General features: G+C 39.6%; 1 protein-coding gene across 8 annotated transcripts in view; it reads right to left on the reverse strand.

The window, feature by feature from the left end:
- MARCHF8 (membrane associated ring-CH-type finger 8) overlaps window positions 1–17,438 on the reverse strand; it is a 111,041-nt gene extending 93,603 nt beyond the window's left edge. For 5 of the 8 annotated variants that reach the window (XR_005016818.1, XM_036828675.1, XM_036828677.1 and 2 more), the window contains exon 1: window positions 17,308–17,424. The gene's annotated coding sequence lies outside the window, so the exon portion shown is untranslated. Of the gene's footprint in view, window positions 1–3,273; window positions 3,343–16,786 lie in introns of all 8 variants that reach the window. The other 3 variants (XM_036828673.1, XM_036828678.1, XM_036828672.1) reach the window with 3 other exon arrangements.
- Window positions 17,439–19,543: the final 2,105 nt, after the last annotated feature.

Here is a 19,543-nt window from a genome sequence, read left to right on the forward strand (position 1 = left end):
AAGGAGGGACACCAGAATGTCTCCCCGTGGTGTTGGATTAACATTGGTAGTATCAATACAAAATCACAGTTTTTAATATATATAAATAAAAAATGCAGATATATCTGTGCATGTGCATGTGTGTCTACACACACACACAAACATATCCTAGCTCTGTCCACAGAAAGGGAGTAGAAGTAATGACACGCTAGTTGTACCCAACATACACCCAGATCTTGTTCCCCACTAACAGGAACAAGGCTCCCTGGAGAAAAGCTTATTTGAGGGCTGAGGCACATAAAATGAGCCCAGAGCACCTTGTTGCACCAGAAAGCAAAAAAATGTTCAAAGAATTATGGAGACATATAAAAAGGAGACAGAAGCCAGCCTGAAAGGGTTCACTGACTAAGTCTGGGACAATTATCAAAATAATTAGAGTAATGAATCATAGGCCACTAAATAAGAACAGATCTATGAATAATTCAAATAAATAATTAAATAAATAAACGGAGGTGGAGCTCTTCTTTACAGCAGAACACCAACTAATAAATACAGAAGGAAGTATGGAGTTGGAAAATCATCACTGGATGCTAAAACATGTGGGTGAATATTCGATGAGGAACAGGATATTTATATAGTGTTAATAGTTATTAACTTCAAAGGGAAAATCTGTATCTTGGCAGTAGAGAAATCTGGCAAATAGCAACTTCTCCAAGTGTCCAACGTTATCACCAATACTGGAACAAACTAACGTCAGGTGGCTCCAAACTGTCTTGCACTGAGAACAATAAAAATCACTTTTGTGTTATTCCGTCTACAATGTTTATAACCTGACTCTAACCATTCGGAAACTTCAGATAAATGCAAATTGAGGGACATTCTAGGGAAAAAAACCCAAAAAAACTGGTCTACAGTCTTCAAAAATGTCAGTATCAAGAATGACAAAGACAGGTTGAGGAAATATTCCAAATCAAAAGAGACTAAATAAACGTGACAACCAAATTCAGCATGATTCTGGATTGGACACTGGACAGAGAAAACACAAGAGCAATAAAGGACATTATAGGGACAACTGTTGAAAATGCAATATGAACTGTGAGTTAGATAACAGTACTGTATTAATTATTAAGTTTTACTATGCTCATATAACAGAATGCTCCAGGTCTTAGGATATACACAACTTAGACTCAAATGAATCAGAAAAAAATACATTTATATATGCATAGAGAGAGAGTGATAAAGCTAATGGGGTAAATTTATAACAATTGGTGAATCTTAGTAAAGGATATATGGTAACTCTTTGTACTCTTACACTCTTTCTCTAAATGTGAAATCATATCAAAATTAAAAGTCACACATAAAGCAAAAGACATAATTGTAAAATTGGAACAGTGTTTTGCCAAACATGACAGAAAAGGTCACTTCCTTCAACATATAAATAAATTTTATAAAGGAATCAGAAGAAAAGCAGTAGCACCCCAAAAGATTAATGGGAAAACAACATGTACAGCCAATTTGCAAAAGAGGCTAATGTACTTTTAAAGGAAAAAGAAAAACAGTAACAACAAAAAATCAACTTCTTTAATAATTTAAACAGGCAAAGGAAGATAACAATGAGATGTCTTCCACCTGTTAAGTCAGTTATTTTCTTTTTTAAAACACTCAACATTGGCAAGAATGCCCTAAAATGGCCACTCAACACCCTGCTAGTGGGAATGTTAATTAGAAACTTCAGCAATGCAGTTCAGCAATATAAGCCAAGAGCCTTAAAAATATCCACACCACTTCACCCAGTTCATGACACTGTCCTAAACAAATCATCTGAACTGTGGATTCAAACGTATGCCCAAAGTTACTCATCAAAGGATATTTACAGTAGCAAAGTTCTTTAAAATAAGCTATATGTTAAGCAACAGGGAAATGGTTAAATAAATTGGGATATAATCATAAAATGCAACATGCAGTCCTTAAGAGTTGCTAAAAATGGAAAATGTCATGCAATAAATGTTAAGAGAATAAAACTTATAAAAACGGGCATTCAGGATGACCTTGACTAGATAAAAAACAATCAGTAAAGCCCAGAAAAAAGTACTAATAATGAAAATTGATTGTCTGAAAACGAATAAAACAAGGACTATGAACACCTGTTCCAGTCTCGAGTTTATCTATGAGATCTCTCCTTGTCCACCCCTCACCACCTGCCCCCACCCAAGACAGAGCCACCATTCCTTACATGGTGGTATCATTTGCAATTACCTTGTCTCGCTCCCTCAGCACTCTGAGCATTTCTTGAGGTCGTGGCACCATCCCCAGATGCACTCATTAAACATTTGATGCTTCATATTTACAAATTCTTCCATCTCATTTCGTACATGTAAAAAAATTGACTCTAGCTACTAAAGTCACCTCAAAAATGAAACCTAAATTGAATAAGGAAGTTCACCAAGATGCAATTTCTCTTTTCTTTGCTTCTTTCAAATAAAAACATTGAGGAGAAAAGAGCTTTCTTTAGAAACCCCAGACTCCCAAGGCAGGCTTCAGACAACATGAAGACATCACATACCTGATTAGTGTTGTGCGCTAGGACCACCGGTGTCACTGTCAGCTCAGTTTCATGTCAAAGAACATTTGTTTTTAAGTCTAATCATTAGCTGCCACCAAAAAACACACCCATCTGCATGTTGCAGTGCTCAGCCACTACCCAGGGCCACACCTGACTCCAGCTCTGCCCTATTCCCCACTGATTCCACCTTCCACTTGGCAACTTTCCACCTAATTACCTGAGCAGAGCACAGTTAGGAGGAAGAGGCTGTGACCAAGGCTGGCAACATGGAGAAACCAGATGGGAGTAGGATGGCCACAACTGTGGCAGGGGGCTGGCTGAGAGGCATTCGTAAGTCAGTGGTTTTCAACCGGGGTGATTATGCCCCCCAGGGGACTTTTGGCAATGTCTTAGAGGTATTTCTCGTTGCCAGAACTGTCGGGAGGCTACTGGCATCTAGTGTGAAGAGGCCAAGAAAGCTGCTAAACATTCTAAAATGCACCAGACAGCCCCCACGACAAACTACCCACACCTAAATGTCAGCAGCACTGCGGACCAGGACACAGAGTGCGTAAAGGAGACCTGAGATATTTTAGGAAATGTAAACACACACACACACACACACACACACACACAAAACCTCCTCAACCAGATGCTAAGGCAGGGTGAGATAGTTTTTCCTTTGGACCAAAATTCTACTGCAGGAGCTGGGAACAAGAACATTATAATTTAATAAAAAGTAATAAGAATACCTTTTTCTCCCCAAGGGCTTGCTCTGCCACATATCATATATTTCTTCAAAGACTGCCTCACAGCAGAAACTGTAAGAAGATAATACTATCAAAATTGCCCAGACTGGTAAACATCTCCAGAGAAGTTGGCAGTGCACCCACATAGTTGATGACAAATTTAGCTGCATATCTCAAGGACCTAAGAACCCAAACTCACAGTTCCCAGCTTAGCTTAAAAGAAAAGTGGCAAGCATTCAAATACCGTATGCTAACACATATATATGGAATCTAAAAAAAAAAAAAAAAAAAAAAAAGTGGTTCTGAAGAACCTAGGGGGAGAACAGGAATAAAGACGCAGATGTAGAGAATGGACTTGAGGACACGGGGAGGGGGAAGGGTAAGCTAGGACAAAGTGAGAGAGTGGCATGGACATATACACTACCAAATGTAAAATAGATAGCTAGTGGGAAGCAGCCGCATAGTACAGGGAGATCAGCTCGGTGCTCTGTGACCACCTAGAGGGGCGGGATAGGGAGGGTGGGAGGGAGACACAAGAGGAAGAGATATGGGGATACACGTATATGTATAGCTGATTCACTTTGTTATACAGCAGAAACTAACACAACATTGTAAAGCAATTATACTCCAATAAAGACGTTAAAAAAAAAACCAAAGATCATTCAAAAAGAAGAAAATAGGGCTTCCCTGGTGGCGCAGTGGTTGAGAATCTGCCTGCTAATGCAGGGGACACGGGTTCGAGCCCTGGTCTGGGAAGATCCCACATGCCACGGAGCAGCTGGGCCCGTGAGCCACGACTACTGAGCCTGCGCGTCTGGAGCCTGTGCCCCGCAACGGGAGGGGCCGCGATAGTGAAAGGCCCGCGCACCACGATGAAGAGTGGCCCCCACTTGCCGCAACTAGAGAAAGCCCTCGCACGAACCGAAGACCCAGCACAGCCAAAAATAAATAAATAAATAAAAATAAAAGTAGCTATAAAATTAAAAAAAAAAAAAAAAAGAAGAAAATAATAGTGCTCCTTTCTCCACACGAATCATCAAAAACTACATAAGACTTAAGAGAAGCAACACTTTCAAAACTGAGAACAAAAAGTACTCAGTCTGCACTCCAACCAAAAAAAATTGCAAATAAAAAGGAATTTATTATATGAATTGTCATTATTATAATTCAGTTAAAGTTAGTGACCTCTGTGCCACATTACAATATGTTTTTTCTTGATTATTTTAACAACTTTATCATGTCATGATTTCTACCCATGGGAGGCCAGAAAGTTAGAGAAGTCATCCAGCACCATCCTTGGCTGAGATTTAAATAACCTCGACCTGACTCTGATATATCATTTGCCAGTCTGACCTTGACTTTTGTCCTTTCAGTGTTAGGAAGCATCCAGCACTTAAGGTGGCCCATTTCGATGTTGGACAGGAGTAACTGTTAAACATGGGTCCATTAGGCTGAGACAAGAGCGCCACCCTTCCATCCACAGGCATTAGTTTTGCCCTCAATTAGGATTGCGTGAAACAAACTTAATTAAACGTTTCCGTAAAATTATCCTGCCCTCCCCACCGGAATCCTTTTTCTTCTCCTGGTTGTAAAATGTGCTCTCCTCATGAACTGTGTTATAACTAGCTCAATTATGATTCAGTGAGACAAAAAACCAGAATGGAAGAAACAGAAGGAATCTTAAAGATCAACCAGTTCAAACTCAACCCTACTTTTATAAATGAGTAAAATAAGGCAGAAAGGGATGAAGCACGGCTGCTTGGCAGAAGTCAAGCAGCTCTTCAGGAAAGCTGGGAGTGGAACTCAGGTTTCCTAACTCGTAAGTCTAATCTCTTAAGTCTAACATCAAGTTGTATTAGATGCTGTTACTAAGAGAATTGACATTTTTTTAAGTTTTATGATAAAATAGAAAAATATTTTCAGTTTTAGTAAGTTAAAAACAACTCACATCATCACAATCACTTTATGAAGTAGTGTAACTGTGATCATCCACACTTTATGGATGAAGAAACCCAGGCCCAAGGTCATCAGTAAGCACTGAAGCTGGCTCCAGAGCCATATCCTTAACGGCTATGCAATCTGGGTAAGCACTAGAACATTCCTAACACTATCACAACTGAACATTCCTAACACTATCACAACTGAATTAACAAACTTAAGACTTTCAGTGATTCTTTAAATTTGTAATGCTTTGATATAATCTAATATAAAGATATCCTTCCTGAGAACATATTTAAATTAATTTTTAACAAATCAAGTTAAATTTAAAGATTTACAGTATGTAGCCTCCTGGCATAAAATGAAAGGTCATTTAAACTTAAAAATTAGGTTACAGTATTAAAGTATCATCTTCTACATCAACTACCCTAAAGAAATTCACCAAGAAGCAAACTAATCTTTCTGGGAGCAACACAGAAGGAACTCATTATGGCTTGGAGCTTTTTGAGAAACCTTAGCCAAGCAAACCTTCATGCTCTCAATCATTTCCAAAGGCTCTTCCACATAAGATTGTGTGCCATGAACAATACAAGCACTGAGTAAATAACATATTCAATCTGCCTAATTCATACAAATGAAATAAAATATTAAGAAGTAATAAAGGCGTGGACTGAATACTTAGGTTTAGTTCCTCTTCCACCAAGACTCTATTAAAATGATAATAAAAGGATTTTTTAAAAAGAAGAAGCTTTGGGCTTCCCTGGTGGCGCAGTGGTTGAGAATCTGCCTGCCAATGCAGGGGACACGGGTTCGAGCCCTGGTCTGGGAAGATCCCACATGCCGCGGAGCATCTAGGCCCGTAAGCCACAACTACTGAGCCTGTGCGTCTGGAGCCTGTGCTCTGCAACAAAAGAGGCCGCTATAGTGAGAGGCCCGCGCACCGCGATGAAGAGTGGCCCCCGCTCGCCGCAACTGGAGAAAGCCCTCGCACAGAAACAAAGACCCAACACAGCCAAAAATAAATAAATAAAATTAAAAAAAAAAAAAGAAGAAGCTTACACTTCTGGGAAGTTAATGTACTTTTCCCTATTTTTCCACTAAGGACAAATAAAAACTCTGAACATTATATGTAAAACAAATACAAGACTCTGAAAGGCAGAAAGAAGGCGGCAGACCAGCTAGGGACCTCAGGATTCAAGGAATGGCATGGTGTTCAATTTCCTGGGTTTTCTTTTTGCCTCATATAATCCAAACTTGGAGCTGAAGAACTGGCAAATCCAGAAACGCCAAGAAGTGTAAACAAACAAACAAAAAAAGCCCCAAGAAAAGCCTGCTCTTTCTAATAACCAAAGGAGTATAGGAAAGAGTCAGCCTAGAAAGACAAAAAAAAAAAAAACGTAGACAACAATCACCCTACTCCAGCCAAATACCACAGAAAAAAAAACCTGTGGCCACACCCCTACCCATGCCAGCAAAGACCAAGGGTAGACTAGACATCTTCTCTCACCAAGATGTAACAAAGCATCCCAACATCCCCATCAGGACGGTATCAAAGGAGGCTGAGTAGGTAGCTGGGACTTTCATCCCCACCACTGCTGTGTCTTGGTTAAAAAAAAAAAAAAAGTCTCAGCAAAGAAATAAAGAGGCAAAGGTGTAAAGAAGAGCCAAAAGGAAATTTCAGAACTGAAAAATACAATTACCAAAATACAAAAACCAAGAGATGGGCTCAGTGGAATGGTGGGGACAGAAAAAAAACAGTGAACCAAAAGACAGACCAATAGAAACTACCCAATCTGGATGTCAAAGAGAAAAATAAACTGAAAAAGAAAAATGAACAGAGCCTCAGGCACCTGTGGGTCTATAACTAAAGATTTAACATTCATGTCATCGGAGAGAGCTGAGCTGAAAAAGTACTTGAAATAATGGCTGAAGATGCCCAAATTTGGCAAAAGATATATTTACAGACTCAAGATTCTGAGCAAACCTCAAACAGGATAAACTCAAAGAAATCCTCAGCAAGATATGGAACAGTCAAACTTCTGAAAACCAAGGAAAAACATATATATCTTGAAAGCAGTGAGAGAGAAATAACACCTTACCTACAGGGGAAACATCATTTAAATGGCAGCAAATATTTCATGAAAAATCAGGGAGGCCAGAAGGAAAGACACAACACCTTTCAAGGACTGAAAGAAAAGAACTGTCAACTGGGAACCCTATATCCAAAAAAAAAAATCCTTCAAAAAGTAAGGGGAAATCAAGACATTTGAGATAAAAGTAAACTAAGAGACTGTGTCACCAGCAGATATACCCCCAAAAGATGAAACGGCTACAGGAAGTTCTCTAAACAGAAAAAAGAATCCTTAAAATATTAGCAAACAGAATTCAGCAAATATAAAAAGAATTATAAACCATGACCAAGTGAGGCTTATTCCAAGGATATAAGATTTTTTTTCAATTTTTGAAAATTAATAAGGGGGAGGGATAAATTGGGAGATTGGGACTGACATATACACACTATAATATATAAAATAAATAACTAATAAGGACCTACTGTATATCACAGGGAACTCTACTCAGTACTCTGTAATGACCTATATGGACAAAGAATCTAAAAAAGAGTGGATATATGTATATGTATAACTGATTCACTTTGTTGTACAACAAAAAGTAACACAACATTGTAAATCAACTATACTCCAATAAAAATTTTTTTAAAAAAGGAAAGTAGTCAGTGTAATCTACTATGTTAAGAGGCTAATGAATAAAATCACATATGATTCCAATGAACAAAGAAAAAGCATATGACAGAACTCAACACCCATTCATGATTTAAGAAAAAAAACTCTCAGAAAAATAGGAATAAAAAAGAACATCCTTAACTTGAAAAACAGCACCTACAAAAAAAACCCCTACACCTAATATTATACTTAATGATAAGAAAACAATTGCTTTGTCCCTAAGACCGGGAAAAAGGCAACTCTTATTTATAACATAGTGCTGGAAGTTCTAGCCAATGCAGTAAGGCAAGAAAAGAAACAAAAGGCATGCAGCTTAGAAAGAAATAAAACTGTACCTATTTTCAGATGACACAGAAAGTCCCAAGGAATCTACAAAAAAAACTCGCAGAATAAGTGAATTCAGCAAAGTTGTAGTATACAAGATAGACATACAAAAATTAGTTGTACTTCTAATACTAACAATGAAAACAAGGACACGGAAATTAAAAATACAACACCATTTACAATCATGAAAATATATGGCATACTTAGGTGTAAATGTAACAAAGATCTTTTATGCTGAAAACTATAAAATGCTGACGAAAGAAATTAGAGAATAAACTAATAAATAAATTAAGATGCATACCTGTGTTCATGGACTGGAAGACTCAACAAAGTAAAAATGTCTATTATTCCCTAATTAATACACAAGCTTAACAAGATTCTTGTCAAAATCTTTTAAAGACTTTTGTAGACATAGACAAGATTATTTTTAAATGCATATGGAAAAAGAAAAGCTAAAACAATCCTGAAAGAGAAGAGAATGGGAGGAATCAGTCTACTGATTTCAAGACTTATTATAGAGCTACGATCAAGACTGTCTGATACTGGCAGAGAGAGAGACATATAATTCAATGGAACAGAACAGAGAACCCATGAATAGACCCACACAAATATGCCCAAATGATTTTTAATTAAGCAATTCAGTGAAGGAAAGAGAACTTTTTAACAAATGGTGCCAGAGCAATAAGGGGAAAAAAATGAACCTCAAATCAAGTTTCAACACCTTACACAAAAATTAACTCAAAATAGTTCATGAACTTAAATGTATAACCTAAAAGCTTTTAGGGGAGAAAAAGCATTAAAAAAAAAAACTTTAGGATTTAGAGTTAGACAGAGTTCTTAAACTTGACACCAAAGGCTTGATTCCCAATTGGAAAAATTTATAAATTGAACTTCATAAATATAAAAAACTTTTGTTCTTCAAAGGGTGAAAAGATCAGCCACAGACTGGGAGAAAATATTTGCAAACCACATATCTGACAAAGGACTAGTATCTAAAATATATAAAGAACTCTCAGAAGTCAACAACAAAAATCCAATTAGTAAATGGGCAAAAGACATGAAGAGACTTTTGCTGAGAGAATATACAAGTGGCAAATAACCACATGAAAATATGTTCAACCGTACTAGCCATTAGGGAAATGCAAATTAAAATCACAATGAAGTTATCACTACATACCTACTAGAATGACTAAAATTAAAAATAGTGCCAACACCAAAATGTGGGCAAGGATAAGGAGAAATTGAACCATCCTTTCCATATTGGTAGGAATGTAAAATGGTACTCTGGAAAACACTTGGGCAATTTCCTAAAACATACCATGTGAATATCATACGGCCCAGCAACTCCAGGAGTTTTATAACCAGAGAAATGAAGTAATATGGTTACAGGAAAACCTGCACACAAATGTTTGTAATAGCTTTATTCAACTAGATGTCCTTCGGCAAGTGAGTGATTAAACAAATTATGGTACATTCATACCACAGAATACTACTCAGCAATAAAAAAGGAATAAAAAAAGAACTATTTGGACATGAAACAACAATGATGAATCTCCAGAGAATTATGCTGAGTGAGAAAAGCCAATCCAAAAAGATCACATAATGTATAATTCCATTTATATAATATCCTTGAAAAGACAAAATTATAGAAATGGGAGAACAGATTAGTGGTTGCCAGGGGTTAAGAAAGCAGTGGGAGCAGGGAGAAGTGGGGGTAGTTATAAAAGAACAACATGAGGGGGACTTCCCTGGTGGCACAATGGTTAAGAATCCGCCTGCCAACGCAGGGGGACACGGGTTTGAGCCCTGGCCCAGGAAGATCCCACATGCCACAGAGCAACTAAGCCCGTGCGCCACAACTACCGAGCCTGTGCTCTGGAGCCCATGAGCCACAACTACTGAGCCCGCGTGCCACAACTACTGAAGCCCGCATGCCTAGAGCCCTTGCTCCGCAACAAGAGAAGCCACTGCAATGAGAAGCCTGTGCACCGCGACGAAGAGTAGCTCCCACTCGCCACAACTAGAGAAAGCCCACACGCAGCAACAAAGACCCAATGCAGCCCAAAATTAATTAATTAATTAATTAATTTTTAAAAAGAACGACATGAGGGATCCTTGTGGTGACAGACATATTCTGCATCTTAACTATAAAGATGTCAATATCCTAGTTGTGATATTGTACTAAAATTTTGCAAGCTGTTAACTTTGGGGAAAACTGTATAAAGGTTAAATGGGATCCCTCTACATTATTTCTTACAACTGCATATGAACCTACAGTTATCTCAAAATGAAAAATTAAATTTAAAAAAAAGGAAAGAAAAAAAGACATAAATCACAAGGCCACAAATGAGGAGAGACGGCACCCAAGCAGACAAAAAAGATTTCAACTGTTTTTTAAAGACAGAAAATATGGGATTACTAATTAATTTAGCAAAGTGGAGAAAGCCACAATAAAAAGTATGTGAAATAATAAAGGTACAAAATGAGCTAATTTGCCCATAGGATGCCAAAGAGCTCAGGTCTCAGGTTTTGAGTAGTAGTAAAATACTGGCTAAAAATAGAGAGAAAATTCTACAAATAAAACAACTGGTTCCTTGGCCACCTCTCCAACAGAAACTGCTACCAGAAGTGGGATGCTATCATAACAAAAACCTGAACTAGTTGCATTGTCCTTAGTCACCACTCTGTAGGCAATGAGGAATTTCATATCAGAGAAGGAAAAGATGATGATCCACCTTATGCAGTAGAAAAATGGTTACAAAACCTGTTGATGGCTGTAACTCAGAAGGCAAATCACACACATGATGACTTTAAAACTGTATGGGGAAAAACTGGAAAATGAAACTTTACAGTGTAGGCTGGTTACTATTGGCTGTTTCTAGCAAAAATCAAAAATTTATTTGGTTATTGGTACTCTGAATTGACTGGAAGTAAACGGATTAAGAGTCTGCTAAGTTTCTGTAGGAAATGTAACGGCAGAAAAACAACAGGCCCAGATTTAGAATGTCTGTTCAAGACTTAAAAGCAACCTCTGGGAGTCCAACCTTCTACAAACAGGCAAACTGCATGATACCCAGGACAGCATGCTTCCAGCATCAATTCTGGACATAGGGTGTGGGCAAACAAAATAATGGAAAAAGAAGAACCCTAAGGATGGTCCCTGGAGCCATGGAGAAAAAAGGATGAGAGTGTTTCTCCCAGGGAACAAAATCAGAGTCCAATCAAGAAACATCCTTCCCTTCCAGGGAAGAGAACCTTCCCTTATATCTGTCCATAAACATTAAAGAACTGCTACAGAAGAGTAACTACTGTGTGTCTATGCTTCACCTTCCAAATGCTACTGTTTACTAGTCATGTTGTGCCCTTATTATAATATTTTGGGGAGGAGGGTAATAAATAATGTGTTTTCTTAATTTATTTGAACAAGAAAGGCTTATCTGGACCTGATAAGATAGCCAGGCATCACTCAGAGATCCTGTACAGGCATACCTCATTTTACTGCTCTTCATTTTACTGGGACTTCGCAGATATTGCATTTTTTACGAATTAAAGGTTTGTGGCAACCCTGCATTGAGCAAGTCTATCAGCGCCATTTTTCCAACAGCATTTGCTCACTCTGTGTCTTCTGTGTCTCTGTGTCACACTTTGGTAATTCTTAAAATAGTTCAAACTTTTTCACTATTCTTGTATTTTTATGGTGATCTGTGATCAGTGTAATCTCTGATGTTACTATTTTAATTGTTTTAGATGCCATGAACCATGCCCATGTGAGATGACAAACTTAATCAATAAAAGTTGTGTGTGTTCTGACTGCTCTACAAACCAGCTGTTCCCGTCTCTCGCCCTCTCTTCAAGCCTCCCTATTCCCTGAGACACACAATATTGAAATTAGGCCAGTTAATAATCCTCAAGAGAAAGGATGGTTTAAATGAAACGAAGAGTCCTCTCACTTTAAATCAAAAGCTAGAAATGATTAAGCTTAAGGAGGAAGGCATGTTGAAAGCCAAGACTGGCTGAAAGCTAGGCCTCTTGCACCAAACAGTTAGCCAAGTTATGAACGCAAAGGAGAAGTTCTTGAAGAAAATTTAAAATGCCGCTCCAGTGAATACATGAATGATAAGAAAGTGAAATATCCTTATTGCTGATATGGAGAAAGTTTTAGTGGTCTAGATAGAAGATCAAACCAGTCACAACATTTCCTTAAGCCAAAGCCTAATCCAGAGGAAGGCCCTAACTCTCTTCAATTTGATAAAGGCTGAGAAAGATCAGGAAGCTGTAGAAGAAAAGTCTGAATCTAGCAGAGGCTGGTTCATGAGGTTTAAGGAAAGAAGGTGTCTCCATAACATCAAAGTGCAAGGGGAAGCAGCAAATGCTGATGCAGAAGCTGCAGCAAGTTATCCAAAAGATCTAGCTAAAATGATTAATGAGGTTGTTATACTAAACAACAGACTTTCAATGAAGACGAAACTGTGTTATATTGGAAGAAGATGCCATCCAGGACTTTCATAGCTAGAGAGAAGTCAATGTCTGGTTTCAAAACTTCAAAGGACAGGCTCACTCTCTTATTAGGGACTAATGCAGCTGGTGACTTTAAGTTGAAGCCAATGGTCATTTACGAAATTCCTAGGGTCCCTAAGAATTATGCTAAGTCTACTCTGCCTGCACTCTATAAATGGACCAACAAAGCCTGGGTGACAGCACATCTTTTCACAACACGTTACTAAATATTTTAAGCCCACTGTTGAGACCCAATGTCCAGAAAAAAAGATTCCTTTCAAAATATTACTGCTCACTGAAAATGCACTTGGTTACCCAAGAGCACTGAGTGAGATATACAATGAGATTATTGTATGGTTGTTTTCGTGACCATTAACACATCCATTCTGCAGCTCATGGATCAAGGAGTAATTTTGATTTTCAAGTCTTATTATTTAAGAAATACATCTCAGAAGGCTATAGCTGCCATAGATAGTGATTCCTCTGATACATCTGGGCAAAACTGAAAACCTTCTGGAAAGGATCTCATCATTCTAGATATCACTAAGAACATTCATGATTCATGGGAAGAGTTCCAAATATCAAAATTAAGTGGAGTTTGGAAGTTGATTCCAACCCTCATGGATGAGTTCTTAAGGGGTTCAAGACTTCAGTGGAAGAAGTAACTGCAGACGTGGTGGAAACAGCAAAAGAACAAGAATTAGAAGTAGAGCCTGAAGATGTGATTGAATTGCTGCAATCTCATGATAAAACTTTAATGGATGAGTTGCTTTTACGGATGAGCACAGAAAGTGGTTTCTTGAGATGCAATCTACTCCTGATGAAGATGCTGTTGAAGACTGCTGAAATGACAACAAAGGATTTAAAATGTTACATACACTTAGTTGATAAAGCAGTGGCAAGGTTTGAGAGGACTGACTTCAATTTTGAAAGAAGTTCTACCGTGCATGAAATTTATCAAACTGCACTGCATGCTACAGAGAAATGGCTCATGGAAGGAACAGTCAATCAATATGGCAAACTTCACTGCTGGCTTATTTTAAGAAATTCCAACAGCCACCCCAACCTTCACCCCATCCTGAACAGTTAGCAGCCATCAACATCAAGGCAAGACCCTCCATCAGGAAAAAGATGAGGACTCACTGAGGGCTCAGATGATGATAAGCACATTTTAACGACAGAGTATTTTTAAATTAAGGTTTGTACATTGTCTTTTTTAGACACAGTGCTATTGCACACTTAACAGATTACAGTATAGCATAAACATAACTTTTATGTGCACTGGGAAACCAAAAAAATTGTGACTTGCTTTATCTCAATATTTGCTTTATCGTGTTGGTCTAGAACTGAACCCACAATATCTCCAAGGTATGCCTGTACTTTGAACTGAAGGCAATGACTGGCTGTACAGGGGGTTAGCATGCCCTACATGTGGGAGGGAGAATGAAACAGTCTGGGGACCAGAATGGCCAACTGAAGCAGAGTCAATGCTACTTATCCACTACACTGGTCCCTGTTCCTGGGCAAATTAGAAGAATACATTTTCCAGCCTCCCTTGCAATTATGTTAGAGGTAACGTGACTGATTCCTGACCAATATAATATGGTGAGAGTAATGTTAGTCACTTCCAGGCCTGGCCTTTAAAACCATTCATCGAGATCCTCCAGCTCTTCCACTGCCATCTTGGAAGCCAGATGGCACAGCTACAGATGGAGGAGTTACATCCAACTTGTGTTAGACTTTGCATGACAAAAATATTTTGTTGTTGCTATTGTGCTGTTGCCATAGCATAGCACAGTCCAGTGCTTTCAAAATTTTTTGTGCATATAAATCATCTTGTTCTGAGGTACACCTGGGATGTGGCCTGAGATTCTACATCTCTAACAAGCACCAACATGATACCAACATGAACAGTCTATGGAATACACCTTGAGAAGCAAGACTAATACACAGGGGGAGAACAGATGATTCTCTGGAGAAACCGAATGGCCCAGAGAAAAGGTCTCCCGTAGGAACCTGAGCAGCAGGACTAGAGAATTCAGGCTCGCATTCACAGTGAATCAAAAACTACATGTAAACAATATTGTCAACTATTTTCAATCCAACAAAGTGTATGCTTTGTAGAACTGAGAAGATGGATTCCCCTGCCCTTTCCTGCATCTTCCCACCTTTCTTTAAGCCTGTCTTCCTAACCCCACCTTAACCCCCATGACCTGGATTAAATACCACCCCCTCCAGGAAGTTCTGCCATTCAATGTAACGACCAGATGGGCACTAATCCTCCTCTCAACTTCCATAGCACTTGTATCACTTCAAGGCCCTCATCACATTATCCCCGGATTGCATGTGATTTAACTCCTCTTTCAGAATAAGCACCTGAAGAAGTACAACACTGATCACATCAGCCTGGCTCAAAGGCGGCACTCAGGTTTTTTGTTGTTGCTGACTGTTAAATGAATACATGAATTAGAAAATTCAGGGATTTCAAAGTGAGTTGAGCAAACAAACTAAATCAGGCCTAATTTTTTAAAAAAATCCTCAAAAATGAAGAATTAAAAATTACACTCCCTGAAAAATATTTCAACATTGAAAATCTTCAAAATACAGCAAAGACAAAATTGATAAATAGTTAAAACTAAATGTTTATAGTGCATACACGGGTCATTTCCATACTCACAGGTGGCCAAAGCAAAAGGCCTAAGATCTTCCTGTAGGATTATTTACCATCAGAACAGTCCACTGCTTTAGAAAATGTCTTGAGTCAATCAGATAACTAAAGAATAAGTAGTACTGTAAAGTATCTTTTCTAGAAAAAAAAATAGTATATGCCATTTCATGACTCAAATTTGGTACTTTAAGAAATTTTGGCAACTTTTTTTTCTTTCAGTTATTTAAATTGTTTACCACCAAGAGTATAAACCTAAACATTATGTGATTATAGCAAAAAAGGAACTGCTACATGGTGGGGGGGGCGGGAGGGACCAAAGTGAAACCGAGCTGTTCTTCAAGAACTAGACACTGCTACTGATAACAAACAAAGGGTCTTGACTGGTTTAATCAACTCACTCCGGTCTATGCATCTACAATATCTTCCTGGAACTAATTTAAAGAAGACAAAAAAGTTGGAGCTAGGGTTGCCCGATTTAGCAAATAAAAATACAGTCGGCCCAGTTAAATTTTGGATAAACAATGACTTTTTGGTAAAGCATGCCCTATGCAATATTTATACTAAAAACTTATTCACTGTTTACTAAAATTCAAATTTAACTGGGTGTCCTGTATTTTATCTGGCAACCCTAAGGGAAGCCAAAATCAATCCAATTTCCTCACTTTGTAGCAGAAACTGTGACCCCAAGAAGGGAAGTGACTTGCCTAAACCTAAACCAAAGATCAAGGAAGTCGGTTTGCTTTCAAAAGAGAAAACATATTCCACTAGGTCACGTTGGGCTCCACTCATGGTCCACTCGACCTCTGATTTTCACACACCTCACAGAAGCACCAAGCAGACAAGTTGTCAAAGGATATGGTTTTCCTCTTTTAATATCAAACTGTGAGTTCTAGTAAACTTACCAACTCTAGTCTTCAAAAACAACAAATGAGGAAACTATGTATTTCTCTTAACTTAAAAAAAAAAAATCCTCCTGATAATCTTTTTTGCCTGCACATCATCACCTCAGATTCTGTTTATGTTCACTCACTACATAAAACAGGACCTCCTTTTCTCCCAAACCTAGTTCTCTCAGGGGTATGGGAGCCGGGGAAGGGGGGAGGAAGACAGTATGGCAGATAAAGATTCTGATTTTGACAAATTCGGCTTCCAAACAACGTTTTAAGAAAAAAGGTTCCGTTGCATTTTTAAAAGCCTGGGAGGGGAGAAAAAAAGTAACATAAACCATTATGACTTTCTCTAAGTTTTCTATTAAAAACTTCACCCTAGTGAACAAGAATCCAAATAGTGTCAGGTGAAAAACTCAAAGCCAAAAAGAAACTCAGCAATTAAAAGACAAAATATCTACCTATGCTTTCCCTCTGGCAGCTTCCAATGTACACAGGCCTCTCTCGAGATCACACACGTCGGAAGGGTAAGATCCTCAGAAATCACCTAGTCCATCCTTTCATTTTACAGATGTGGAAACTCAGGCCAAGGGGAGGGCTGACTTGCCCAAGGTCTCACAGCCCGTCGGGGGCAGCACTTCAACTGGGACTCCACGCTGGCAGCCCCGGGCCCTCAGCGCCCGATGGCTCCTGCGGCCCCCGGCTCGGCCCGGCCCAAGGGCAGCCTCGAAAACCGGGGCGGAAGAGCCCACGGCCCGGGGTCGCTGCCGCCTTTAGGCCGGCTAGGCGCCTGGGCCCCGGCCCAGGGCGGTGCGAGGCCCGGGCCTCGACGGCCGCCCCCGACCCGCCCACCTGTCGCGGACAGCACAACTGGCAGCCACACCCCCTGCCGGGGCCAGGGGCTCGGCCAGCCTCGACGGCGGCCAGCAGCGGCGGCTGCGCGCGGCGCGGGGTACGCCAGACCCGAGGCCGCAGGAGTTACCTCAGGTGGGCGCTGAGCTCGCGGCGGGGAAATCCCCGCCCGCCTCGGGCATGCCGGAGACGCGGACGCGGCAGGGCTGCAGCTCGGCCACCGCTAAGCCTGTTTACAACCCTCCGCGGGAGGACGCCGACTGATCTGTCACGTGACGCACACGTCACGTGCTCGACCGGGGTGGGGGCAGAGGCGTTGCCCAGCGACGACGGCGCTCTGGGGGCGGGCGTCGGTGTCGGCGCGGTCTTTCTGCTCTCCCACCTCATGGGCAGCTGTGCAGAGTCGACAGCCGGCGCGCCCTGATCAACCCGGGCGAGGAAGAGAAAAGACCCACCACCGGCTTCGTCCTTTAGTGACCCCTGAGCCTAACCGCATGTATCATTCTTGTTTTGGAAGGGGGAGGGAATTCGGTCCGGCATTATGATGTTGAACTTGAAAAGAAAAATGGAAAATACTTCTTTACCCAAAGCTAGAAAACAGAGGGAGAGCAGAGGAATAAGCAATAGTGGTTTGATTTGCCTTAACGAACACTTTTGTTTACTTTTGCTCCCTAATGTGAATGAAGGTCCACAGCCTACCATCCCCCCCCATCATAGAAAGGCTGTGAAGAGGGCTTATGGGACTTCTAATTTTTATTTTAAATTATATTTTATTATCATTTCCATGATTAGTCTTTGTATATGTAAATACAAACATATCTAAGTAAATATTTGATTTGGCATTAAGCTTTTGTCCACATCAAACTTTCCTGATTATAGCTCTGTCACTGTGTTTGTAGTGACTACTTCTACCAAGTGTAGTTTTCCTAGATCAAACTTTGCAGAAGTAAAGTCTCAGCCACTGACAGTTTCTCCCATAATATTCATTATAAGCTGTGTAATAAATAATTTGTATTATTTCTTACTAAATTCATGAGTGAATTGGGAGCGAATACCCGCAAATATGCCAGTTGTTATGTTGTCCTGGTGTGATCTATTGGGTAATCACATTCCACCATACATTTCCGATCACTTTGCATACTTAGCTATCTATGAGCACATTGACAGGGTCAAAACAGTGGACTCAAAATATCCTCCAGGTCAACAGGACAAGGTCAAATATCATCTTCATTTCTATAACACACCTAGAATGCAGCACTACAAAGAGTACAAAATATAGTGATGGATCTTCGGCAATATTCATCTGTTACTATGGAAAATAGGTTACAAGGCCAGTTGCCACAACCTGGTTGACCTTTTCTGCAGCCTCTGGCAACAGATGTTCCACGAAGGCAGGAACAGTATCCTCCATTGGTATTCCTTATCTGGGAAGCAAAGGAAGTTGGCTGATCCGTGCATGTGGAATCCTGCCATCCTTCGGTAGGAAGTGGCAAAGAACTTTTGTAGATCCAGAAGGATCTGTGGGTTAGGCTGTACTCTGGAGGAAATGCTAGGGTGAGCCAGGACTCACTGGAATTCTGGGGAGACATATAGAGATAAAAATTGATTGGTCAGTGGATTAAAAGCCACAGGATTGGATGAGCTCACACAAAGCACTAACTTTGATACCTTCTGACCTCAACCCAGAATACAAAATACATTTTCTATACTGACCAAATACATGTATTGATCAATATATAACTTAAAAGTTTCAAGAAGCAAATTTACCTTCCCTTTCTCTTCCACGTTATTCTGTTCAGTTTTTTAAAACTTCTGCTCCCAACTCAATTGATTTTTTTAACTGAATACTGGTTCTGTCCTACAGTTTGAAAATCACCGAAAGTCGCTGACCGAGGACATTAATTGCACAATTGCTGGGGAATAAAAGAGAGATCCAAAGGCTAGTCATATGGAGATTAGACTTTAGAGATTAGAAGATAAGCAAAGGAAACTTAGGAGCAGCCAGAGGTAAGAGGAGAAACAAAACAGAGGAGTCCTAAAGACGAAAGGAAGAAAACGTTCCAGGGAGAAGAAAATGCATGTGTCATTGGTCCTGAGAAGTTGAGTAAAATGAAAATTGACCTTTGGATTTGGCAGTTTACAGATCATTGAGAGCTTGAGAACAGAGCAATTAAGACAAAGTGGTGGGGATACAAGCTTGATTTTTTTAATTTATTTTTTTCAAGCTTGATTTTAGAGATAGTAAATGGTGACAGCAAGTAGATGTATTTCTTTTTGCTGTAAAGAGGAGCAGGGGAATGGGTAAGAGCAGGTAAGAGATGTGGGCGTTAAGGTTCTCTGTTTAAATATTTATACGCTAATAGAAA

The sequence above is a fragment of the Balaenoptera musculus genome, chromosome 16 (genome assembly GCF_009873245.2).
Source record: "Balaenoptera musculus isolate JJ_BM4_2016_0621 chromosome 16, mBalMus1.pri.v3, whole genome shotgun sequence".
Taxonomy (NCBI): domain Eukaryota; kingdom Metazoa; phylum Chordata; class Mammalia; order Artiodactyla; family Balaenopteridae; genus Balaenoptera; species Balaenoptera musculus.